We start from the raw sequence: 27,054 nt of genomic DNA on the forward strand, positions 1-27,054 counted from the left end.
AGGACATATTTTCAGAGTTTTTAAATAGCGACAAAGCACTTTTAAATTATTTGTTATGTTTATGTTTTTTATCCAGCTGACCACTTGATTAAATGTTGCACATAGGGGAGAGGATGTGGTGTTACTTCCAGAGCTGCAGACTTTGCAACTGGGGAACCAGGTTGGAGTTTCTGCTTCAGCTCGACATTCTGTGATTCTGGTCAAATCACTTAATCTCCCCATGTCTACAACCAAAATTAATTTGTTCTTGTGTGATGTAACCAATGCTCATGTAAAGCACTCCAATACCTGAGAAGTCTGCACTATATAAAACTGCAAAAACACAAAAAATAAAACGTTTTTTGCACACTTCTGTCATTGGGCTACATGTGGGCTACATCTGGGTGATATTTGTGCTGCATTTGGGCTCTTTTGTCTGTGGTGGCCATCTTGGGAGATTTATTTGTTATGAAGTTTCCTAATTTCCTCAGTAGTAAATGCTTTCAGTTTTTTACTTTGATTCCATCAAGAAGGTTTTCAGATATGTCACACATTTGCCATAAATTCTTAATGTTAGCACTCTAGTTGCTCATTAGATCACTGTAGTAAAGCTACTGCTCATCACGGAAGCCTGCTGCTGGTATTAAAAGTGCATGTTTCAGTCTGCATGTCAGAATATTTTAATGAAATAGAAGAGGATTTGAGAAGTCACTCAAAATGTGCCCTAATTTTTCTTTCTTCAGCACTAATCACAATTTCTATGGCAAAATGAACCCCCTCATTGTGTTCCTTTTTAAATTAAATGTTTTAAGTGTTACCAGTTTATTCCAATCATTATGGCTTAAGGTGTGCCATACTTTTGTCATAGGTAAGACAGTAAGCGCTCTAGTTGTTCTTAAGAACACTCTGGGACATTCTGTCATTGGGCTATACTTGGGCTATATCTGGGTGATATCTATGCTACATTTGGGCTCTTTTGTCTCTGGTGTTCATATTGGATGACTTATTTGTTATGAAGTTTCCTAATTTCTTCATTTACTGCAGTCTCCTCAGTAGGAAGCTCTTTCAGGTTTTAGGTCTCGTGCCCAGCGAGAGTCCTTTTGTCTGGGGTTCAGAAATGGACCCTGGAATCGTACACGCTTGTGCGTGTGTTTTTTGTTTTGTCTTCTATTATTGGGCTTTTAGTGGCTGTATTTTTTAGACAGAACATGCAATAGGCCAGAGGCGGGCGCATCGCTCCGCCCACGGCCTATTGGTGTATGTTACGCGCACTAAAGCCTATCTGGATTCAATTATCGTGCCTAGACACGGGCGCGATAATTGAAAGCAAATGGCTGTCTGTGGCGCGCGCACCATTGGCGGCTGTCTCTGCTTCCAAAAGCGATTGCTTTCGGTTTCGCGATCGCTAGACTTGTGGCTCTGATTTCAGTTTTGCGATCACTTTACTTGTGGCTTTGCGGCTGTAATACAGTTTGTTGCTTAATTGGGAGGAATGCGTGGCTAATCTTTACGTGGTTACAAGGTAAAATAAATAAAGGCGGTTACAAGGCAAAGTAAATGAAAATGCGCTGCAAATATTTACTTTGCTACAAGGTAAAATAAATAAAGGCGGTTACAAGGTAAAAAAAATGAAAAATGCGCTGCAAATATTTACGCGGTTAAAAGGTAAACAATGCTCGCCTAATAATTGCTCTATATCTTTTTCTAATGTCGCGCCAGACTTACTGAAATAATTGACTGTATCTGCTTAGCTACTAAACAATGGCTCGTTGGGGCTAAGCCATACTTTCTGACTGGACTGAAAACGTGTGATTTTGGATAGATTTCTTTCTCTTTCCGTTTCCCGATTCCCTTAATCTAAAATGGCGCTTGCTTACAAATAGAGTTATAGAAATATAAACAGAAATACACAGAGCTAGACCTAGGTACAGGAAAACAGACGTACACACATATAGAAAAGGAGATTAACAAGCAAAGAGATATACAGAAACAGAGGCACATACACAAGGCTAGAAACTGAGACAGATAGACAAAGAGGAACAGAGGCAGAGATAAAGACAGAAGCTTATAAACACTAAAAGGCACATATAGAGTTTGATACATACACGCAAATACAGTGTACACATAGGTAGACACATATAGCGGAGCATGACGGGCACAGAGGAGCTTATACAAAGACAGAGACACACAGATAGACTGAAAGAGAGATAGAAATGCAAAAACTAAGAGAAAGATGAATACACTATGAGAAAAGAAACAGACAGTAAAACAAATACATCTTGTGGTTTTGCTTTCAGTTTTGCAATCACTTTACTTGTGGCTTTGCGACTGCAATACAGTTTGTTGCTTAATTGGGAGGAATGCGTGGCTAATCTTTATGCGGTTACAAGGTAAAATAGCGGTTACAAGGCAAAGTAAATGAAAATGTGCTACAAATATTTACTTCGTTAAAATAAATGAAGGCAGTTACACGGTAAAAAAATGAAAATGCGCGGCAAATATTTACGCGGTTACAAAGTAAACAATGCGTGCCTAATAATTGCACTATACTTCTCTTTTTCTAATGTCGCGTCAGGCTTACAGAAGTAATTGACTGTATCTGCTTAGCTACAAAACAAGGACTCGTTGGGGCTAAGTCATACTTTCTGACTGGACTGAAAACGTGTGATTTTGGATAGAGTTCTTTCTCTTTCCGTTACCCGATTCCCCTAAGTTGTGTGTGGTTGTGTGTGTGTGTGTGTGTGGTTGTGTGGATGGCTGTGTGTGTGTGGTTGTGTGTGTGGTTGTGTGTGGTTGGGTATGTGTGCTTGTGGTTTGGTGGTTGTGTGTGGTTGTGTGTATGTGGTTGTGTGTGTGTTGTGTTTGTGGTTGTGTGTGTGGTTGTGTGTGTGTGTGGTTGTGTGGGTGGGTGTGTGGTTATGTGGTTATGTGTGTTTGTATGTGTGTTTGTGTGGTTGCGTGTGTGTGGTTGTGTGTGTGTGGTTGTGTGGGTGTGGTTGTGTGGTTGGCTGTGGTTGTGTGTGGTTGTGGTTGTGTGTGTGGTTGTTGTTGTGTTTGTGTGGTGTGTGTGGTTGCATGTGTGGTTGTGTGTGTGGTTGTGTGTGGTTGTGTGTGCGTGGTTGTGTGTGTGTGGTTGTGTGTTGTGTTTGGGGTTGTGTGTGTGGTTGTGTGTGTGGTAGTGTGTGTGTGGATGTGTGTGTGTGATTGTGTGTGTGGTTGTGTGTGTGGTTGTGTGTGTGTGGTTGTGTGGTTGAGTGTGTGTGTGGTTTTATGTGTGGTTGGGTGTGTGGTTGTGGTTGTGTGTCTGGTTGTGGTTGTTTGTGTGGTTGTGTGTGTGGTTGTGTGTGTGGTTGTGTGTGTGGTTGTGTGTGTGGTTGTGGGTGTGATTGTGGTGGTTATGTGTGTGGTTGTGGTGGTTGTGTGTGTGGTTGTGTGTGTGTGTGTGGTTGTGTGTGTGGTTGTGTGTGTGTGGTTGTGTGTGTGTGTGGTTGTGTGTGTGGTTGTGGTTGTGTGTGTGATTGTGTGTGTGTAATTGTGTGTTTGGGTGTGGTTGTGTGATTACACATCACATAATTGCACTGTATTCAATACAACATAAATACACTCCACATACCACTCAGTACTACATAATTGCACGTCACATAATTACTCTCTACTTAATGCAAGATAAATACACTCCACACAATACCACTCTGAGCCACATAATAACACAACACATAATTACACTGTACTCAATGCAACATAAATACACACCTTTCACTCAAGTTCGTGCTATATAAAAAAAACAACAAAAACAATTGCAATGCAATAGGTCTCACATTACTGAATCTTTGAGCTGCTATTGGTGTTGCATTATTATTAGCAATGCCAACAGCTCAAACTTTAATATTGCGAGACCTATTGCATTGAAAATGCTTGTTTACTTTGGTTCCATCAAGAAGGCATTCAGATGTGTCACACGTTTGCCATAAAATCTGAATGCTAGCACTCTAGTTGCTCATTAGATCACTGTAGTAAAGCTACTGCTCACCAGGGAAGTCTGCTGTTGGTATTGAAAGTGCATGTTTCCGTCTGCATGTCAGAATTTTTTTATGAAATAGAAGAGGATTTGAGAAGTCACTCAAAATGTGCCCTAATTTTTCTTTCTGCAGCACTAATCATACTTTCTATGGCAAAAGGAACCCCCCATTTTGTTCCTTTTTAAATTAAATGTTTTAAGAGTTACCACTTTATTCCAATCAAGATGGCTTCAGGTGTGCAATACGTTTGTCATAAGTAGGACTGTTAGCGCTCTAGTTGTTCTTTAGAACACTCTGGAAAGCTGCAGTAGAACACAAAGGAATCAACTGACAGCCTCTGCCCTTGTTGGATGTACATGTTTTACTGAGAATGTCAGACTTCATTCTCACATGACTGAGAAATATAATGTGAATTTACAGAAAATATGCTCTCAGTTTAGCTTTTAGATCACCTTCCAAACCTCTGTGGGAAAAGCATGAGAAAATAGTTTTCTCTCAAACATGATTCATGATATCCCAGCAGAAGGCTTTTTCACATGGTAAAATCACCTTAAAACACACCACAATTCCTAAAATGAGTATGGTACCATCAACAAATGATTTATAATATAACTAAAGTCTTAAAACCTTCTATTAACTGCAATGCTTTTTAATGAGGTGCTAGCATGTATATTGGTCCCAAGATGGCTGCCAAGACTTCTTGGATGAAGTGCTGACAGCCAATCAGATCTCACGATGAGATGTGTGGTTAGGCTCCGCCCAGATATATATGTGATTTTACTTTTGATTTTCTCAGGAACTACTGAACGGATTTACACCATTTAACCAAAAGGCATGACTCTGAACCAAGGGCTACCTTTTTGCCAAATTTGGTGTAATTCCGTTCAGCAGTTCGGGCTGTAGCTGTGATTAAAGGTTCCTATGAAACATTGCATGGGGAGAACACGTTTTGGGACCCCCCTTTTTTCTCAGCCCCTGCTTGACGAATCACCCCGAGACTTTCAGGATAGGAGTGGACCGGAGCGCCCCACCAGTTTTGAAGATTTGTCAACCAGCACCAAAGTTATTCCAAATAGAATGTTGCGGATTTCCTATGGATAATAAATAGGTCCTAACTATAACTGCCTACTGGCGACCGCCAGTAGGTTATATATACTCGCGATAGTTTCGACCCCACCTTAACTCACTGATTTTCCCCTAGCTGTCCCCTTTGTTGGCACGCACCATGTGATATGTGTCACATGGCAATACACCTGCATTATCAGTGCATCGTCTCACGCCGCACACTAGCAGCTGCTCGGAGGGACATTACATCTACTACTATACCATACAGTTCCATAGAACCCTTCGTATGCTAAGATTGTTAATCATTTTGAAGAAACCATGGCCTACATATATGTGTAACTATATAGATATTACACATTTTATGAACTGCTGCATTCTTTTCGTGGCTGAAGCAAAAAAATATCTAGCGGTCAGCATGTGTAGGAGAACAGAAGGCACACCATGCCTACATCAAAGAAGCAGAAGACAAAAGAAACACCCACACTTTTTGCCGTAGAACATTTTTTTCAACAGGGGCTTTTAATTATTTTCGATAAAGTTTTCTATTCTAAATTTCTGCCTCCATAGTGATTTGGGAGTAGGGTGTGCATTTGGTGTTTTACACACAATTTGTTCATTCTTTGCAAAATGTACTTGTGTTTCTTCTAGCTTTTGGTTGTTTGTCTTTCTGCCTGTCTTTTTCTTTATTTCTAAGAGAGATTTTTTTATTCACTTCCCACCTGTGTTTTATTTTCCCTCCCCTCTATCTAGAAGCCTGTCTTCTGCTTTTTACGTCTTTCAACCAATCTCTCTTTACCCCTTTTATCATCCGCTGCACATCACTAGCGCTTGTCTTATCGACATTTTCTATATGCTTTTCTTGTTTTCTCTCTGTCTGCCCGACTCTCCTACGTTCAAGTTGTGCATGGCTGCCTGAATGTGTGGTTGCCATTTTCTGTCTGAGTTCCCATCCGCTTGTCCTTCCATTTGTCTTTTGCCGAATTTCTTTTTTACCCTTTTGTGTCTGTTTGCCGTTTGCCCATTCTCTGTCCTACTGCTTAATGTTGGTTTTACTTTTAAGTCTGTCTTTCGTAATTTTTTTATTCGTCTGTCTGCCTGGTTAAACCTATTTTTTGGCTTATTTTAACTGCCTGTTTTTTTTATATAATTGTATTTATCCCTTATCCTGACTTTCTTCATTTTCCCCTCTTGGTTTACTTATGTGTATCCCTTCTTTAACTGTCTGCCTCCCTTGCTGTCATTCTCTGTTTGCTTTTACATTTTACATAGCTTTCTTTTCACCGCCTTTTATCTGCCTTCCCGTGTCTCATTGCTGCGTGGCACCTATCCGTATGAATATTCGTTCATCCTTTTGCCTTTTTTTCTATCTGCCTGCCTCCGCTTTAGCCATAGCTCACTGTAACTGTCTCTTTGTTGTGATTAAAAAAAATGCTATATTGCATGTTTCTCTTTTTCCCTTTGTTTCTGTCTGTCGTTTCTAATTTTCTATCTATCTTAATCTTTTCTGCCTGCCTTTTGTGACAGTTGACCACTCTGTCTCTTTTCCTCTCCTGCCCCTCTGCCCATCTTTTCCCATTTTCTATGAGTGCATCTTCTCTGTTTTCTACTTTGCTTGCCTTTTTTCAAACACTCCAACTGTCAGTCTCTTCACGCCCGCTTGCCTTTTCTATATGTTCCTGTTTTATTCCCATTATATATATTTTTTCTCACTCTCCCACTTGTTTTGTACCTAACTCTTAACGTTTGTGAAGGCATGCCATCTTTTCCCCGAGCTCTTTGGTAGAATGCATGTAGATGCTTTGCAAGTGATGGTACCGCAAGACAGGCTTCTGCAATGGTTTACAAGGCTCACTTCATGATTCTGAGGGACCTGAAGACAGACCGGCATTTCACAGTGCATATGTGCCCACACAGCGTACCTCTCCACTTTCTGCAGCAAGCATGCCAGTGGTGAACCCTAAGATTCTAGAGAAGCAAATGGTACTGTATGGATCAATATGTCATAAGCCTCTTTTTGCACCTATGTTGGTTCTTTCTTCACTGCACCTCTTTTGCAAATTTCTGCATCCCTCTTGCCTATTGCTGCACCCTTCTCCCTTTTTGTCCACGCCTCTTGCTTCTTTCTGCACTTCTCGTGCATCTTTCTGCACTGCTCTTGCTTCTCTCTGCACCTCTCTTGCAAATTTCTGTATCCCTCTTGACTCTTTCTGCACCCCTGTTCCCCCTTTCTGTACCTTTCTTGCCTGCTTCTGCACTTGTCTTAACTCTTTCTGCACCTCTGTTGCTTCTTTCTGCACTTCTCTTGTCTCTTTCTGCACCTCTGTTGCTTCTTTTTGCACTTCTCCTGCTTCTTTCTGTACCTCTTTGCCTCTTTCTGTACCCCTTTTGCCTCTCCTTCTGCACCTCTCCTGCCTCATTCTGCACCTCTCTTGCATTTTTCTGTAGTTCTCTTGCCTCTTTCTGCACCTCTTTTACTTTGTTCTGTACTTCACTTACCTCTTTCTGTACCCATCTTGCCTTTTTCTGCACCTCCTTTGGTTCTTTCTGCACTGCTCTTGCTTCTTCCTGCACCTCTGTCCTAAATTTCCACATCCCTCTTGCCTCTTTCTGCGCCCATCTTCCCTCTTTCTGCACCTCTCTTGCCACAGTCTGCACATTTGTTCCCTCTTTCTGCACCATTTTTGCCTATTTATGCAACTCTTTTGCCTCTTCCTGCAGTTCTCTTGCCTGCTTCTGCACCTCACTTGCCTCTTTCTGCACCTCTGTTGGTTCTTTTGCACTGCTCTTGCTTCTTTCTGCACCTTTCTTGCAAATTTCTGCACCTTTCTTGCCTATTTCTGCACCCCTCTTACCTCTTTCTTTACCTCTCTTGCCTCTATCTGCACCCCTGTTCCCTCTTTCTGTACCTATTTTGCCTGTTTCTGCAAGTCTCTTGCCTGTTTCTGCAGTTCTCTTGCCTCCTTCTGCACCTCTGTTGCTTCTTTCTGCACTTCTCTTGCCTCTTTCTGTACCCCGTTGCTTCATTCTGCACTTCTCATGCTTCTTTATGTACCTGTCTTGGTTCCTTCTGCACCCGTTGTCTCTTTCTGCACTTGTCTTCCCTCTTTCTGCACCTCTCTTGCCTTTTTCTGTACCTCACTTGACTCTTTCCACACTTCTCTTGCTTCTTTCTACATCTCTGTTGCTTCTTTCAGCATTTCCCTTGCCTCTTTCTGCAATTCTCTTGCCTGTACCTCTCCAACCTCTTTTTGCACCTCACTTGCTTCTTTCTGCACCGCTCTTGCCTTTATCTGCACTCCTCTTCCCTATTTGTGCAATTCTCTTGCCTCTTTCTACACCTCCCTTCCCTCTTTCTGCACAAGACAGAAATAGCTCAGCACACAACTCAAGTTAATGTATTATAGACAGAAATGTTTGTCAAAGTCAATAAACAAACAAGTATGTGATATATACGGGACTTCTTCAAGGCTACAAAGATACATATACAGGACATACATTATTATATACAATTAAAAATACATAAAAAAGAAGAGACACAATTACCACTTAAAGATCTAAAGTACTTTCCGAATACATTTGTATGTACAGTCAAAACCGAGAATCTATGCGGACTTAGGGATATATTCAAGAACAGGAAAGAAATATAAAAAATACAATTTAAGGAGAATCTAACAGAGTTTCCCTGATCGTTTTTAACATTTAGAGACAAATTGTATTTATGTCCAGTTTTTTCTAACTATTGTATGTATGTATTTCAGTTTTGTTCAAGTTATTCAGTCAGTGTTACAAACAATTTATATACAATAGTTCTACAGGCAAAGTGTGCCACAATCAACATTAATCAATAGTATCCAGCATGCGAAAGAGTCAATAATTGCCTAAGATTGCACATACCTCACAAATAATGCTTATAAAATCCAACGCGAGTTAAAGTTTTCCCTTTTTCTTTCTGTAATTGTATGTTCAAAGGTCTAAAGTCTATAATGAGGAGCAAAGATTTATGTCAATTTGTTATTCTAATAAAGATCGATCCATTCAAAGTGTACAGAATTATCTTATCTCGTCTGAAAAAACGAAATTTACGTTGTACATAAACAGTTGATGTGTGGTTGTGCTCATGCCAGAGCAAAAAGCAACTGAATCATATTCTTACTTTATTATTAAATCATTTAGACAAGTTAACTAGTAAGTTTGATAGACATGTAATTTAATCAATTGGAACCATTGTATCAGAGCGTTAGCTTAAACAAATAGGGTGCATGAAACATACCTCTATATTGACAAAAGCCTCTATATTTGTGTGATGTAGAGGTAGAAGATTCAAGGTACGATAGCCTTGATCCTACAAGAAAACAAGGAGTTCAAGCAAATTATAATTATAATTTTTGAAGTTATTATTATTTTTAGTTTTTAATTTCACTTCTCTATATGGTAATAGAGACAAAGTTGTTCTAAAAGATATAACATGTAAAGTTATCAGCATAAAAGCGATTGATTAAGGCCTACAATACGAAAGGCCATATTGAAGTTAAACATGGCGGTATGGACATCTATTAGGCTGGAAAATGATAACCAGACCATAGAAATTCCTGTTATACAGTGCATGCTATTCCAATAGAACTTCAGATATGTGCCCCAATTGCACCGTTCATGTTTGAAGTTAACTAAATATACAAGAACTATCAAACGATGTGCTTCACTTTCAAAACTTATTGGAAGTGGTTTTCGAATTCAGTTAAGCTTGTGCTTAATAAAGATCAGAATTGTGTTCATCACGGAATGCAAGTTTGTGTACTATCCTACTATGCGCACAGAAATGTACATAAAATTAGCATGTACAAGCTCAAATAAACTATTGAATACACATATGCCCTGTATTGTGAGCAGAAAGAAATGCATACACCTTCTTTTACACAAATTTACAGAGTATGCTGTTTGAAACACAGGTATTCAAGTGTTTGTATGTTTATTTTAATTTAACATGTCACTACGTAAAAGCATAGACATGCATGCATACCTTCACAAACTTGGTCAGACTTATAACAGTGATGTGCTTACAATTGCTGTTTTATATTTGGTAGGCCTAACATTCTGAGCAGTCGATTAATAGTAAATCTTCAAGAAAAAAGTGAGCATTAAGACTTCTTCGGAGAAGGATTAGTGATTAGGGTACTTTGTATGAGTCTGTTGTAAGATACAGTCAAAGTAGGCCTCTTTCTGCACCTCTTTTGGTTCTTTCTGTGCCTTTCTTAAACTTTCTGCACATCCTACATAATTAGGCATATTCAAAAATTTACATTTAAAAAGCCTTTCAAATTCACTGACAAAAACAGAGGTTTCATGGACTTTATAGTTAGGAATTTGCAGTTAAAAAATCTTTGAAATTCACTGAAAAAAACAGAGGTTTAAGGGACATTATAGTTAGAAATTAGCATTTAAAAAACCTCAGAAATTCACTGAAAAAACCACAGGTTTCAGGGACGTTATAGTTAGTTGGACATTTCACTTGCACAAAACCAGAGAAATGTGGCCGTTATAGTTAGTTGTGCTAACTATAACTCACACCCCCGCAATAAACTGCTGATGACGTCACATATTACATCACTGATGACATGGTCAGTGACATCACTCATGACATCACTGATGACTTCTCAAATGACATCACTGATGAACATCATCCACTTGATCATCTGATGCACCTCCTCACACCCTAATATAACTTTTGATACACCCCCTCTAAAATACAGACTTCCATTCTCGAAACCATAGACACAACAATACTAGTTAGTGCATACCCACTCACTGATTCATAGGTCTACACACACATCCACTCACCTATACAGTCACTCATACACGCAGACACTCATCAATATAGCCACTGAAAAATTCACTCATACACCTGTACAGATACTCACCCACCACCACTCACCCATAGAGTTACTCACACACCTAGCCAGTCATGCAAAACATCATTCATACTCCCATTTACTCACCTATACAGTTATACACACACCACCTCACTTATTCATACAGATACTAACACATTCTTACTCTCTCATACAATCACTGACCCAAGCACACCCTCATCCATACAGCCACTCTCACAATCATTCACTCTCACATTTAGTCATTTATATAGTCCAACACTCACATATACTGTCTTTCACATATGTAGTTACTCACACATGTACCACTGAGATATCCATTCACTCACCATTACACCCATACAAACACTCACCCACCCATAAAGCCCTTCACAGATGCACTCTTAAACCCGTACACCCAGTGAGGAACTTCGATTTCCGATCGCGATCGAATCGACCCGCCATTTTGTGCTCCGCCGCCATTTTGTGTTGCCATCACTCAGGCAGCACGGCGAACAAAGTCTATTCTGCTTTTTCTGCAGCTTCATGTTAAAATAGCCCTTCTGCCTCTATTTGCAAAGCTGGTGTTAGGACTGCCCGAGTACACTAATCCCTGTCTGGTTTTCCTATTCCCCGTCTCAACTATCTGTTGGTTCACACTATTCTTCTCTGACTTTATCTTATCGTCTGGCCTTCACTGTCCTCTGCTAGCATTCTCTCATTTCACAACTGTCCTCCAACACACACAAATGTATCTCGCCACCTGCATGTTTGTTACGAATCCGTTAATGAATTAGTTTGAGGGAGGGGTGACAAACACAGTTGGAGGAGAGGTTTCTTCGAGTCATCTGACACTTTTGTTTTCAAATCTCTCCTATTGGTTCTGTCCTGTTTTCCAACTTTCCTTATTAGCTCTTTCTTGTATGTGCTGGGTGTATACTTGGTTAATGTATATGTTACCTATAGGGTATAAAAGTTTGTGCGCCACAGAGTGAAGTGGCAGTCTCCTGAGAACCTACCTTGTGTACTTCTGGGACAACTGTACTAGTTGCAGCTAATAAATCTGATCTTCTAACGCCTAACAGAGTGTCCCGTGTCTCTGTGTAGCTGAGCAGGAGAACCCAGGAGATTAAGGCGTACCCTGCGCCGCCAGGCCCAAAAGGTTCTGGTTCTTCAACTGGCGTCCAACGTGGGGCGGCTTCAGTGGTACCGGTTCTGCCTGAAGGTCGTCAGGAACCCCGCAAGAAAATTCCGGAGGATTCGCGAGCCACTTCAAGCGACCCCTGTATGTCGAAAGTAGTCCGAAGGTCTTTTGCAGCGCGGTTACTCCTTCCTGACGGCTACTAACGACTGCTGCCCTGACTGCCGCCCTGCCTTGGCCCTTCCTTTGATGATGTATGGTAAAGCGAGATGATTGACGGGCCTCTGTTGGTGTAAGAAGATGTCCTTAGTTAAGTATCTTCGTGGGTCGCGCCCACAATTTTTGTCCTTTGTTTTCTTAGCATTTGTGGTCCTTAGATTTGACTATTGCAATAGCCGAAGCCGAGGGTAAGTGCATTTGTGCTGCGTAAACTGAGTTTTACCCCCTTGAAGTTTGTGAGCAGTCAGGTAAAATCGCGAGATGCCTGGTCTGACTAAGTTTGGAGAATTTTGTTGCTTTGGATGTAATAGGGATTCCCGACTTGAGGACTCTTGTCCGATTCCTTCAGTTGGAACTCCCACCTATTAGCTCTATTCGAAACATGGTGTTGGCCCCATAGCCTTTAATGAGGTATAGACCCGATACACGAAGAAAGATGGTGTTTTAAAATGGCCAGAAAATGGTAGTTTCGATTCTGATGTGCTAGATAATTTGGAAGCAGTTCTATTCAAAAGAAAAGCCCGGCCGGCAATGTTTGACTCTTTCCGCCTTTGGCGTAAGGAAGCCAAACAGAAAGAAATTAAGCAAGCAAAACTAGATAGGAAAGCACAGGGTATGACAATTATACAGGTTGCTCAACAATTCAAAGATGATGAAATTGATAATGCGACTGAAATTTCAGAAAGACAGCATCGCATGGCGATAGATAAATGCTATCCGGTGTTGCCTGTTTCCCCTTCTGAAAACAAGAAAGATATAGAAGAAGATCCCCTAATGTCCCATTTATTGAGGTTGCCTCCGCCCTATGCACAAAGTGCCAATGCACCCCAATTGTTCCAGCCTGTTCAGCCGCCAGCGGCACCTCCGCCTGTTCCGGCTCTTCTGCATTTGCCTCCTCCAGTGTTACCGCCTCTGCCAGTTTTGCCTTTAACTTTAACTTCTTTGCCCTCATCTTCTGATCTTCGATCTCCGTTGCCTTCTGCTCCTCCTGCAATTATCGGTTCTCCTTCCACTAGTTCGCCTAATACCTTGTCCCCTATTCTGATGTCTAATTCTCCGTCTGTACGTAAGCGTCTCACAGACACCGTCACTGGCATTCTATCTCCTTTCTTTGAAGCTTTAAATGTGTCTCCGGCTTTTGCTCGAAGACAATCTCGTAGTCAGTTCCCAGATTTTGAAGAACGAGAAAGGTTGGACTCTCTCGCACGTAAATGGATCAAGAGGGGTCCCCAGTATAGTGTGCCTGATATTATGCCTACTTTCTCACAATGGAATGCACCTACGCAAAGATATGTTTTTAATGCAATGTGCAATACTCTCATTAAAGAATGGGAAGATGTGAATTCGAGTCCGATCCCACAAGATCTGTTAGATATTCAGACTGATTTTGATAAAGGACTTGTTGTGGGTTCTAAGGTTGAGAAAGCTGTAAGGACACTTATTTCGTATAGATCCTTATTGTTCTCTCAGGCTTCCCTTGATTCTGATCCGTCGGTTAGACTAACACTGAAAAATTATCCCACGAGAGAGGTTCCTCCAGTATGGAAGGAAGAAGTTGCACCAGTAGGTAATAATCCGGTTATTCCTGCTCATTTTCAGCGTATATGGGTACATGTTCCATGGAAATGATCTGAAGTTTTGGCCCTTACGCAGACTCTACCAGATCCTCGTAAGAACCCTGCGGGTTATTATAAAGAATTATCACAGACAGTTGATGCTTGCATCATGAATTTAGCTGACATCGACATTTTGATAGGAAATGTAGTCCCACAAACAATATGGGCTAAGATTCGTAAGGAGAATCACGCGCAGGAATTAGGTGCTACTTGGGATGTTATAACTGCCACAGATAGAGACCAAGTGGGTGGTGCAAAGCCTGAAGCTTTGATTTCAGAACTCCCTGGTAGGATTATTACATTAATGAAAACTATGATGCCTGCATTGAGAGTTAACTGGGATAAACTAGCAGCATGCAAACAAAAGAAAGATGAAAGTGTCTCTGATTTCTTCACTCGTTTCGAGGAGACATTTATTGATCACAGTGGTCAAGATATGGCTACGGAGGGTGGTCAGCGATTATTCGTAGACAAATTCGTATTTAATTTGCTTCCCGAGTTGTCATATAAATTGAAAGATTCTGAAAGTTCATGGGCTGTTTCTGCTTCTGCTCAGATATTGGCTACTGCACAATATTATGAAAACAGAGACAAAGAAGAGAAAGAAAAGCAAGAGAAAAAGACGAAAGAATTAAAAACGAACGTTCTCTTGCAACAAGCTTATCCTCCTCGCTATGTTCAGTCTTAGTTTCAACAGCCTTTGCAGTTTCAGAGGTTGTATCAAAAACCTGAGCCATATATTCTGCGACCTTTGTTAGGACCTAATCAATGTGCCTATTGTAGGGAGGAAGGTCATTTTAAGAATAGTTGTCCGTTTCTATTGCAGCGCAATGGAGCATCATCTGCTCCATGAAGTCGTGCTGGCCTTCAGTCATCAAATAGAGGTAGAGGGCGAGGTGTGTTGACTCAAGAACAGCGTGCTCTTCCTTCTCCCAATTCCATGAACTACTTTCATCAGAAAAATGTTAGGTCTACTCAGTATTACAACGAAGATCATTATATTGGAAACGGAAATGAAAGTCTTCATGCTAACTAGGACAGCCATGGACAAAGTAAGGGAGTTGTGTCGATTCCAGTAGATCAGAATGGACCTTATGTTAACGTCACTACAATGGGTGTTTTAGAGCCATTTCTTCTAGATACTGGGGTGATGAGAAGTTCTATCATTCATTCCAAACTCCCTGGGGCACCTTTGTCTGGCTTAACGAATGTTTCTGTAGGATTTTCTGGCGCCCCTGTTCGTAACCCAGTTTCTTGCCCTTTGACTATTTCAGTTGGCCCTTATGATTTGGAAGCTCCACTTCTTTTGACGAATGGTTGCAGTGAGAATCTGTTGGGTTTGGACCTATTGAAAAGAATGCATGCTACGATATATTGTTCTCCTTCTGGTGTACATCTTACCCTAGGACAAAAACTGATCTCTCCAATGTATTTATCCAAAGATCAGTTTCCACCTGAATTGCTTTCTCTTCCAGCAACGCTTTAGGCCATGGGTCCGAACGATGTGGGTTGTCTTGAGATTCCACCTTATGTTGTCACTCTTAAGCCTAATGTTGAATTGCCACGCATTCCGCAGTACAGGATTTCCACTGAAGTTGAAAAAGCGCTTTTGGAAATTATTCATGACTTGATTCAGAAGGGTGTGGTTGAAGAAACAAGAGGTAACACATGCAATAGTCCTATTCTTCCTGTTCTTAAACGCACTGATCCTTCTCAGCCACCTGTATATTGTTTCGTGATTGATCTCCGGGAGGTAAACAAAATCGTTGTACCACAGTTTCCCGTAGTATCAGATATCTCTGCTTTGTTGACAATGATACCTTCTACAGCGACTTGGTTCTCTGTCATCGATCTAAAGAATGCCTTCTTTAGTATTCCCATTGCGGAAGAGAGTAGGGACATTTTTGGCTTCTCTCTTGGAGGCCGAAGCTTCCGGTTTAAGCGTGCACCTCAGGGCTATTGTGAAAGTCCCTCTATTTACAGTCAAGCCTTAAAATGTCATCTTGATGCTTTTCATTTGCCGTCTGGTGCTGCTCTTATCCAATACATGGATGACTTGTTAATCGCTGCTGACTCAGAAGATATTTGCAAAAATGCCACTGTTGCATTGCTACGCCATCTATTTGATCTGAATCATAAGGTTTCACCCTCCAAACTACAATACGTTCGTAGAGAAGTTACTTACTTGGGTCATCTCCTATCAAAGGAGGGACGATGATTAACGCCAGAGCGAATTCAGGCAATAACGCAAATGCCTGTGCCATCCACACAAAGGGAGGTACGTGCCTTTCTGGGTATTACTTCTTATTGTAGGCAGTGGATCCCTAACTTCTCTCTGATGGCCAAGCCTTTGTTGGCACTCACTTTGAAAGCTACGCCTCAGCCCCTTCCATGGACTGATGAGTGTCAAAAGAGTTTTACTGACCTACGTACTGCCCTATGTTCCGCTCCTGTATTGGGTACCCCTAATTACAGTAAGCCTTTTACGCTCTATGTTCATGAGAGAGAAGGTTGTGCATTGTCAGTTTTAACGCAGCAATTTGGAGACAAACAGCGACCATGTGCATATTTTTCGGCTACATCAGACCCAGTAGCTAAAGCATTGCCCAGTTGCCTCAAAGCGACAGCAGCAGCAGCAATTTCTATCCGACAGTCTGCTGGAATAGTGTTGGATAACACTCTCATTGTCATGGTACCACATGCAGTGGATACCTTACTAAACAGAATGAAAACGCAGCATCTTACGAGTGCTCGTCTAACTGGATACGAGCTGACGCTTTTGGCTAGTCACGTACACATCAAACAATGTAATACCCTAAATCCAGCTACTCTGTTGCCTCTTCCAGATGAGAAAAGTGTTGAGGAGCAACATGATTGTTTCTTTCGTACTGAGGAAGAGACAAAAGGAAGAATTGATTTGAAAGACACACCGCTAAAGAATCCGGATGGAACTCTATGGGTAGACGGTTCTTGTTTTAAAATGCCTAATGGAGATACAGTTTCAGCCTATGCTGTAACTACTTTGCATACAGTTGTGGAAACTGCACGTATTAGACATAATTCAGCTCAAGCAGCAGAATTGATAGCATTAACGAAAGCATGTGTACTGTCAAAAGGGAAAAGAGTAAACGTGTACACCGACAGCCAATATGCCTTTGGTGTAGTGTTTAATCTTGGGCATCTTTGAAACGAAAGGGGTTTCTTTACTTCCCATGGCACTAAAATACAACATGGTCAGTTAGTGACTGATCTCCTTGAATCACTTGCCTTACCCAGCCAAATAGCGATTGTAAAGTGTAGTGCGCACAAAAAGATTACAGATGATGTTGGTCGAGGAAATGCATTTGCAGACGAAGTAGCGAAAAAGACAGCGAGAGATGTTACAAATCGAATGTATGTGGCGGGTCCTGCAAATTGGGTTAGAGAGAGAGGAATGTATGAGGATACAGTGGAAAGTGTAAGAGCGATTCAGAAAGAGGCTACAGAGAAAGAGTTGAGCAAGTGGAGAGAAAGTACAGGAATGTTGGATGAGATGGGTTGTTGGGTGGAATTATCTGAACACCAACGTTGGCTGTTACCAGATGCCTATGTACTTCCAGTGGTCACTATGGCGCATGGTCCAGCTCACCTAAGTGCAAAAGGTATATGCAAGCTTCTGGCTCCAGTGTGGCAAAATGAAAGAATCCCAAAATGTGCAGACAATGGAGTGAAACATTGTATTGTTTGTTTGATGTACAATCCAGGAAAGGGAACCTCAACTCCAGCAGGTCACTTTGCTCCTCCGACATATCCATTTGAGGTGTTGCAGATCGATTATATTCATATGGAGCGATGCAACAACCTCAAATATGTTCTGGTGGTAGTATGCGCCTTTTCAAGATGGATAGAAGCATACCCTCTAAAAGACAACACAGCCTTATCCACAGCTAAAGTTCTACTAAAAGAATTTTTCCCCAGGTTTGGTTTGCCGCGCATTGTCTGGAGTGCCAATGGGAGCGAATTTGTGGGCCAAGTCATGCAAAAAGTTTGTGCAGGTCTTGGTATCAAGCAAAAGTTTCATGCGGCAAATCATCCACAGTCAACCTTAAAGTTAAAACTAGCAAAAGTTCAAGCTAGTACAGGACTCAATTGGCCCGATGCCTTGCCATTAGCTCTTCTGTCCACCAGAACTGCAGTACACTCTCGTTTGGGACTTAGCCCTTACGAAGTGGTTTTTGGATGCCCAGATAATGTATGGGGAGTCCCTCGTCCTAAGAAATACTCAGACTTGCCATATCTAATGTTGATTGACTACTTACATGATCTTACGACTAAATTGCGTGTTCTCCATCAACAGGTTCAGAGTGCTTTACCAGAGGCTTCCACAGACCCAGGTCATTCCATCCGACCAGGTGACTGGGTCTGCACCAAGAATTTCCAAAGAACGAGAAATTTGGAGCCCAGATGGAGGGAGCCTCGTTTGGTGCTTTGGACCACGAGAACAGCAGTTAAAGTTGAAGGAAAGAAAAATTGGATTCACGGCGTGCATTGTAAGACAGTGCCTTTGCCCTTACCTTACGATCAATGGGTGCGTAGGGGCATTGGTGACTCTGAGAGTGAGAAGGTTCCACGATTCGTGCCCTTTAGTGATGCACGCCTGAATGGGACACTGTCTGAGAAAGAGGACGACGACATTCTACAGGAAGCGATAACACCACATCGTCGCTTAGATACAACAAATCCACGAACATTGTTCCAGGATCAGACTGTACAAAACAAACAACATTATAATTTGAGACCTAGACCAAAGAACACTTAAGATTTTTCTCTCTTGTGTAGTATTCTGTCTCGGTTGCAGGGTCACAGTAGGAGTCTTCATTGTGACCTGAGTAGTGGCAATAGGCCTGCAGGACTTGCAGTGTCATAGGATGGCAGATAATCATAATTGAGTGATCGAAGAAGATTGCCATGAGCATCCATTAGAAAAATGGAAACTACACTAGGCAAAAGAGAGAGAAAAGATGAAATGAAGAAAGAATCCTGTAAATTAATGTACAGTCGTTTTTATATAACCTTATGTATTATTATACTATTGTGTATTGCTTTGGCGTTTATAGGTTGGATTATTTATGCTCTGCAGCAAAAAGTTGTCTCTCCTTCTTCCTCTTCGTCTTCTTCTACTGTCTCTCCACATCTCTTTCATACCCTTCCTCAACATGAACTCATTAGAAGAACTGAATATTACAACAATTCTTTTGTCCAGTTGTTACATCAACACCAGTTAGTGGTCAATACGACTGACTGTTGGGTGTGTGGACTTATGCCACATACCACAGAGAAAGGAATGCCATATTTAGTTCTTCCGTTCTCCTATGAAGGTTCTGCTTGTGATTATTTTGTCATCTTCTCCAATGCCTATCAAAGCAAATTCAGACGATCCGTTAGTTCACGTGTTAGTGATCCGGATTTTAGCCATAGTTCTTTGATAAAGGGAATGATAGCTATGGCTAAAATCATGGAAAATAGTAAGATCTCCATTGACGAAAGAAAGGCGTACACTAACTGGAACGTCATCCAATATATCACTAGCCTTAGTGATAAAGTTAAAAAAGGAAAGTCTTCACCGATTTGGACTATACCACATCAGGGCAATTTCTGTTTACAGATAAATGGTCAGTTTGCTGACACTTACAAAGAAATAGCTGTTCCCACACATATGTCTACTCCTCTCAAAACTTGCCTCCTCTAGTGCCGTCTCAAGGCACATATTTCATTTGTTATAATAGGGCTTATACATGGTTGCCAACGTGTTTCTCCGGTACTTGTTATATAGCTTTCCTTCTTCCCCCTACCTACACCGCTTCCGCAAATCATCATCGAAACAGATATGGCAGAGGGATTATTGATTCGAAAGACACAGCAGGACAAGAAGGAGGAGATTTCCTCAAAGGATTTCTTCCTTTTTGGGGTCCAATGGCCAACAGCAGAAATATAAGGCAACTGGTCCGTGTCGTAGAGACCACAATAGACATCACTGTAGGAGCCTTGAGTAATATCACGGCAGAACTACAGGCGGACCGTCTCATTACCTTACAAAATCGAGTTGCCTTAGACTTTGTTCTTGCAGATCGTGGTGGAGTGTGCAAATTGATCGGGTCAAGTTGCTGTATTTTCATACCTAATGACGCTCCGACAGTATACCAAGCTATCTCCAAGTTGCATATAATCTCTGAGTCGATTCATCAGGACGAAGGAGACTGGTCCTTTTCGGAGTGGTTTTGGGGACTACTGTCCAAATGGGGTTGGAAAGCATTAACATTTCTTGGAATAAATTTGACCATTATTTTCTCCTGTTGCCTTTGTATGCACTGTGGTCCCGCCATCTCTGACCTATGTGCTACTATGTGCATCACCAAATCACCATGAACAGAAAACATAAGAATAATAAGGGGGGCTCAATCAGGAAGAGGAACTGTGGTCCTTTATTGGGCAATAATTCAAGAGAACACACTATGTGCTGTCCCTTAGAAACATAAACACAATGGGAAATAACACAAGGCGAACATGAAAATAATCATAATAGAGCTAATCAAATAAGCTTTGATTTGCCCATACAGGGCTTTATTTTAATGTAGACAAGAACATAATAAGACAAAAGAAAGAATTAAAATAGTGGCATGCCCACTCCAGTCGGAGATAACAATGATCTGAATTGAATGAATCATAAGGGCGTATCCATGAGTTGATCAACATTATTATGTTAAAAACAATAGTTTGGAAATTTTGATTGTAATGTTGAACCCAGGGGTTTAATATGTCAACTTAGCATTGTCTACTTTTACACAACATAGTGTTAAAATGGCCGACATTTTTCCCATATGAGTATTTGTACAGTCCGCTTTTCATTTCCATTCCTCTCATATATTTTTTTCATGTGTATTGTTAACCAATGAAATGTTTAAATGGAGGATGGGAGTGGGGAATCACTGACACTGACGAAGGCCAGGAGGCTGAAACGTTTGTCAGCAGATCGTGTACAGATCGTGTTTTGCAATGGATTAAAACAAATCATTGATTGAACATTGGCCTGAGTGCGCAGCATATTTTCAAACTGTGGCTGACATGTACTCGCGGGTTTCGTCCCCGCGGCTGGAGCACCCGCTGAGTTGAGAGCGGGAAACTGACGAAGAACGTGGACTATTATATATATATATATATATATATATATATATATATATATATATTCACTGAAAAAACCATGGGTTTCACACACGTTATAGTTAGGAATTAGCATTTAAAAAACCTTAGAAATTCACTGAAAAAACCATAGGTTTCACACACGTTATAGTTAGGAATTAGCATTTAAAAAACCTTAGAAATTCAGTGAAAAAACCATAGGTTTCACACATGTTATAGTTAGCTGGACATTTTACTCGTAAAAAACCAATGAAATTGCCCCGTTATAGTTAGTTCAGCTAACTATAACTCGCGCGCCCGCAATGCACTGCTGATGACGTCACATATTACATCACTCATGACATGGTCAGTGACATCACTCATGACATCACTGATGACATCTCAAATGACATCACTGATGACATCACTGATGACATCATCCAGTGAATGTGTGTTTTTCTGAAAATTAAATATGTTTTATATATGTATATCTCAAGGTCGATGGAAGAATAAATGGGTATATAAGTGTCTAAATGGATGATTTGTTTTTGAAAAATTGATTGTGTAACTGACTGATTAAGTGTATCTCTCACTTTGTGTATAAGTGGCTGCATGGGTTGGTGAGTAGCTACATGGGTGTCTATATAGGTTATTAGTTGTTTTTTTGAGTATCAGTCTGAGTATCTGTATGGTTCGGTGGGGGGTATTACGTAGTGCATAGGTGCATGAATGAGTGACTCACTGTTTGTATGTGTTGAAGACAGCATGTGTGCAGGACTGTATGGGTGGATGAGTGTGTGTATGGGTGTGTTAGTGAGTGAATGACTGTCTCAATAGTGTCTTCAGGAGTAACTACATATGTTTTAAACTAGTATATGTGACTATTGGTGTATATATGTGAGTATATGTGAGAGGGAGAGATTGAAAGAGTTCCTGTATGAATAAGTATGTGTTTCTATAAGTGATTGTTTAAAAGACTAAGTATGTGTAAGTTTCCGTAGAAGTAAGTGTGGTGGTGTGTGTATAACTGTATATGCAGGTGAATGTATGTTTGATTCTTTATTAGCATGAGTGACTATGTGTGTGAGTAACTCTATGGATGAGTGGCATTATGTAACAGGATGTATAGGTGTATGAGTACATATGATGAGTGAGTACATGTATGAGTGACTGTATAGGACTGTTGGTGAATGAGTGGATGTGTATGTGGATCTTAGAATTACTGAAGAGGTTGTTGTAACTGGTATTGGTATGTCCATTGTTTTGAAATTTTTAGTCTCTATTTTTGAATGTGTGTATCAAAGCTTATATTAAGGTGAGAGGAGGTCTGCCACTCTATCACAAGGATGATGTCATCAGTGATGTCATCAGTGATGTCATTTGAGATGTCATCAGTGATGTCATGAGTGATGTCACTGACCATGTCATGAGTGATGTAATATGTGACGTCATCAGCAGTGCATTGCGGGCGCGCGAGTTATAGTTAGCTGAACTAACTATAACGGGGCAATTTCATTGGTTTTTTACGAGTAAAATGTCCAGCTAACTATAACATGTGTGAAACCTATGGTTTTTTCACTGAATTTCTAAGGTTTTTTAAATGCTAATTCCTAACTATAACGTGTGTGAAACCTATGGTTTTTTCAGTGAATTTCTAAGGTTTTTTAAATGCTAATTCCTAACTATAACGTGTGTGAAACCCATGGTTTTTTCAGTGAATTTGCAAGGTTTTTTAAATGCTAATTCCTAACTATAACGTGTGTGAAACCCATGGTTTTTTCAGTGAATTTGCAAGGTTTTTTAAATGCTATTTTTTTTTTTTATTCTTCATTTTTTTCAAACATATTTTTAATTTAATTTTCTTACCTTTTATAAAGACTATGCTTAAATTTTTAAAATCCTTAAATATTTTTTTTATATATATTTTTTAAAATAAACATGTAAAATTTATTTCCAGATTTTTTTTTTTTTTTTTTATAGTACGCGTACCGTAAGCTTACGGTAAGCGTACGGTTTACGCAACGTCCGTAATTTTCCTACGCTGCTTGCGTATAGTTACGCAATTTGCGTAGCCGCGCGTACTCCGCGTGGGACGCGTACGCGTGTACGCTACACGCGCACGTTACGCGGAAGTGCCGGGAGTGACTGTTATGCGCATGCGCGCAAGCGCGTGTCTTTTTTACGCGCATGCGCATTTTTGCCGTAAGCGTACCGTAAGCGTACCGTAAGCGTACGGTAGGTCATGTGATCGTGAAACACAACTTTTGATTGGTTGAAACTACTTTCAGTTCTAGAACTCTCCTACACCACACCCATTCCCCTCATTTCTGCTTGTGATCCCTTAGGAGAAGGAGCTGGTTTGTCTTTGGGATACGATGGCAGAACAGCAGAGCCCTTCTGAGAGTGAGGCTAGCACCAGCAGCACTGTCTTGAGGCAGAGAGCGAGGAAAGTAAAGCCTTCTTATGTTTGGGATTATTTTACTTTTCCAGAAGGCCAGCAAAAGGTGAATGCACCCTTAGTTACTTGCAGGCTGTGTCAGCGTGTACTTTCTAGAGGTAATCCTGACAGGAAGTATTCCTTTGGGAATCACACCATGAAGAGACACCTCCAGGATGTACACAGAAGGACACATGGTCATCTTTTTGGAGGTAACTCTTCAGAAAGACGAGCCAGTACATCCACAGCAGCTCAGCCTGGACCATCATCTGCAGGGCTGACTCCTTCTTCTGCAGGTCAGGTGAGCCCTTCATCTGTGGGGGGAGAATCTCCTTTTGCTGGCCCTCTGGAAATGAACCTTCGATTTCGGAAGGTTGATATTCATTGCACATTTTGTAAAGGTCTAATTTGTCATAGGGAGACCAGTGGTTCCCTAGTGAACAACAAAATAGATCAGCACATTTGTAGCTTTGAATGATTTTCCCATGCTTCCTTTCCTCTGTCCCTGCATGAACACAACGGTTCTTTTAAGAGCCAACCTTATCTTTCATTTTTTTTTTACATATGTTTTTTAAAACCTTTTATTTTTTTTTTTTACCGTACGCGTACGGTGCGCGTACCTTTTTTTTATTTTTTTAAAAAAACACTAAAAATCAATTATCACATTACAAGGTCCTTGAGAGACTACAATTATTATTATTGACTTACCATACTCACTCAAAAAAATATTTATTCATTTGTTTTTTTAAAAAATAGTTTTAAAAATGGTTGTAGTTTTCGAAAATTTTCTATATCGATCTGAAAAAAAAGAAAAAAGTATTAATATTTTTTTAACAATTTATAATACAGTACACATATTTACATTTTTTACCAAAAAATATTTTTGCCTTATTTTTGCTGTTTTCAGAATATATTGCATTTCACTATAAATTGTGAAAGCAATTGCATTCATCATTTTACAGCGGGCAAAAAAAATTAACAATCTCAAAGATTGTATTAAAAAAGCCCAGAATCTCTTCTCACTTAAACTTATCATTACAGAAATGCATATTATTCTAAAAAAATATCATCTAAAAACAATACTTTTTTCTTTAAAATACCGTCTGATATGTTTGTTTCAGAAGTATAATCACAATATTATATCTCAAATAACTCCAAAATACATCTGATTTTATTTCCTTTAGGCCAAATAGTATTTTTTTTTTTTCCTGGAATACATTTCCAAGGGAAATCCATTAAAATTCTAAAGTTTAATTTGTCCAGATCTCACCGATTCTCTGTAACATTTTGGTTCACGAAAATTTTTTGAATAATTTATTTAGTCCACAATAGAATTGCTTACTTTTCCACATGGCCAAATAGTAATTTTTTAAATCATTTTTGAAAAAATTTCCAATGGCAGTCCAATAGCATTCCAAAATTTAAAATGTGCAGAAGTTACCGATTATCTCTAAATTATTGGTTTTTCAAAATTGCATTAAAAATTAAAAAAGTCCACATTACAATTGGTTATCTTTCCTTTAGGCCAAATGATAATTTTAAAAATATTTTTTCTACAAAATTGCAATGGTAATCCAGTAAAATGGTAAAATTATTTTGTCCAGATCTTGCCAAGTCTCTCTAAAATTTAGGTTTCAGGAAGATTAGATAGGAATTTGCTAAATCAAAAGGCAAACGTTGTTTGAAAATCAATTGGGAATCATTACACAGTGTCCAGCCTTTTTCACATTTTAGATAAACTGTGTAATGTCCAGAAGTAACAGTAGGTCCATCATGGAAAATTATTGCAACAGTTACAAAAGTTTTTCCTGAAATTGATAATTGCTGTCCTGTAAACTTCTTTATTAAAGTATCCAATTTTGATCCATCAGCTCTACATCGTTGCATCATTAAAATTACATACTGTCCGTATTCCTTTAAAATTAATGTTGAAAACATGTCAGAATTACACTCACCACATTTCATGCTATGATTAGCATCTTTAACTAATTTTGCAAAAGTGACTGTTTTACTCTCTGGCAATGTCAAATAAATAAACCTTTCATTATCAACAATAGAGCCACATATATTATAACAATTATCACAACTATGTTCCCATTTATAAGAGAGACCAAAAAAAATGTCAATGGGAACTCCTTCTTCTTCCACTACCTGAAGAAAATACATCAAAAATTCGTGTGCATCTTGCTGTTCATTTTGAGAAAACTGTGTTCGTCCTGAACATACATCTAAAAGTTTTCTAATATCAGTAGCACTTTCTATTTGAGTTTTATCTTTACTCAGCTTTTGAAAAAGGAGACTCAGCTCTGAACAGAATCTTTTTCCCTGATTTACTATTATCTGCTCTTGCAAACTTTCCAGATAAAATGCAACATTCAGCACTACATTAGCGTAGCAGTTGACACCAGAGCTATTTTCAAAATGACATCCTACAACCTGTTCTTCATTGTCCTTTTTCTTTTTGTTTGCAATTACATCACTCCTCTTTTTTTTCCTCTTCTCTATATCTTCATTACAGATATTCTCATTTCTCCTTTTACGAGAAACTACACGTTTCTCCAACACAGGATACTGACCTAAATGAGGAGCATAGCTTCTTCTTAATCTATTATACTCCTTTACACAGTTTGTATCAGCACTAACTTTTGAGTCATCAAAGTCTATCATGAATAAACCTGATAATGTTTTGACTCGTGACAAAGCTACATATGCCATACCTTCTTTGAACACAGTTGAACCAATGTTCACAAATGCACAATCTACAGTCAATCCTTGAGACTTGTGGATAGTTACAGCATATGCTAGTGAAAACGGAAACTGCTTCCTACGTACATATAAGTCTTTCACAAGCATAAAACGAACTGTACAACGACAAATATCTTTAACTTCTTCTATCTGATCAAATTTTATTTTTAAACATTCAATTCCTTCTTTTTTCTGATAATTAATAAAACCCACAACTCTTCCCATCGCTCCATTCACTAAGCCTTTCTCAACATCCAAATTTCTCCTTAAAAACACTCTACAGTTCATGCAAACATATAGATTTTTTTCTAATCCTGCTGTTTTGGAGATGTTCTTCTCTAGTGAGTCCAATTTATTTTTCAGTTTGCCTGTTACTGTGACAGTAATTCTTCCATCCTCAATTTTGTCCACTGCTTCCAATTTCCTGATGTCTTCCTTTTCCAATTTCAAAAGCTCCTCATTAAATATTGAGCATTCACGTAGAGTTGGCATTAAGCAGATGACACTTTTGTTTTCTGCAATATTCTTGTATATTTTCTCTGCAACTATTTCTTCCTTTGGAAATAAATTATGTAGCAGCCGACTCTGTAATGCTTTTTTCCCAACTTCTGTGAGTAGTCCAATCCTGATATCTTTCAGAATACTTCCATATTCTTCATCGTTTGCTTGCCTCATATTAGTTGTAAGTTCCTTGTACTCAAAGAAGGACCAAATATTTGTATTTCCAATGCTTCCCAATGACTTCTTCGTGTCTTCATGTGTCACAGTATTAAACACTGGTTGTCCTTTAACTGGAGTAAGTTGCAAAAGATCC

This window comes from Triturus cristatus, chromosome 2_1 (genome assembly GCF_964204655.1).
Source record: "Triturus cristatus chromosome 2_1, aTriCri1.1, whole genome shotgun sequence".
Taxonomy (NCBI): Eukaryota; Metazoa; Chordata; class Amphibia; order Caudata; family Salamandridae; genus Triturus; species Triturus cristatus.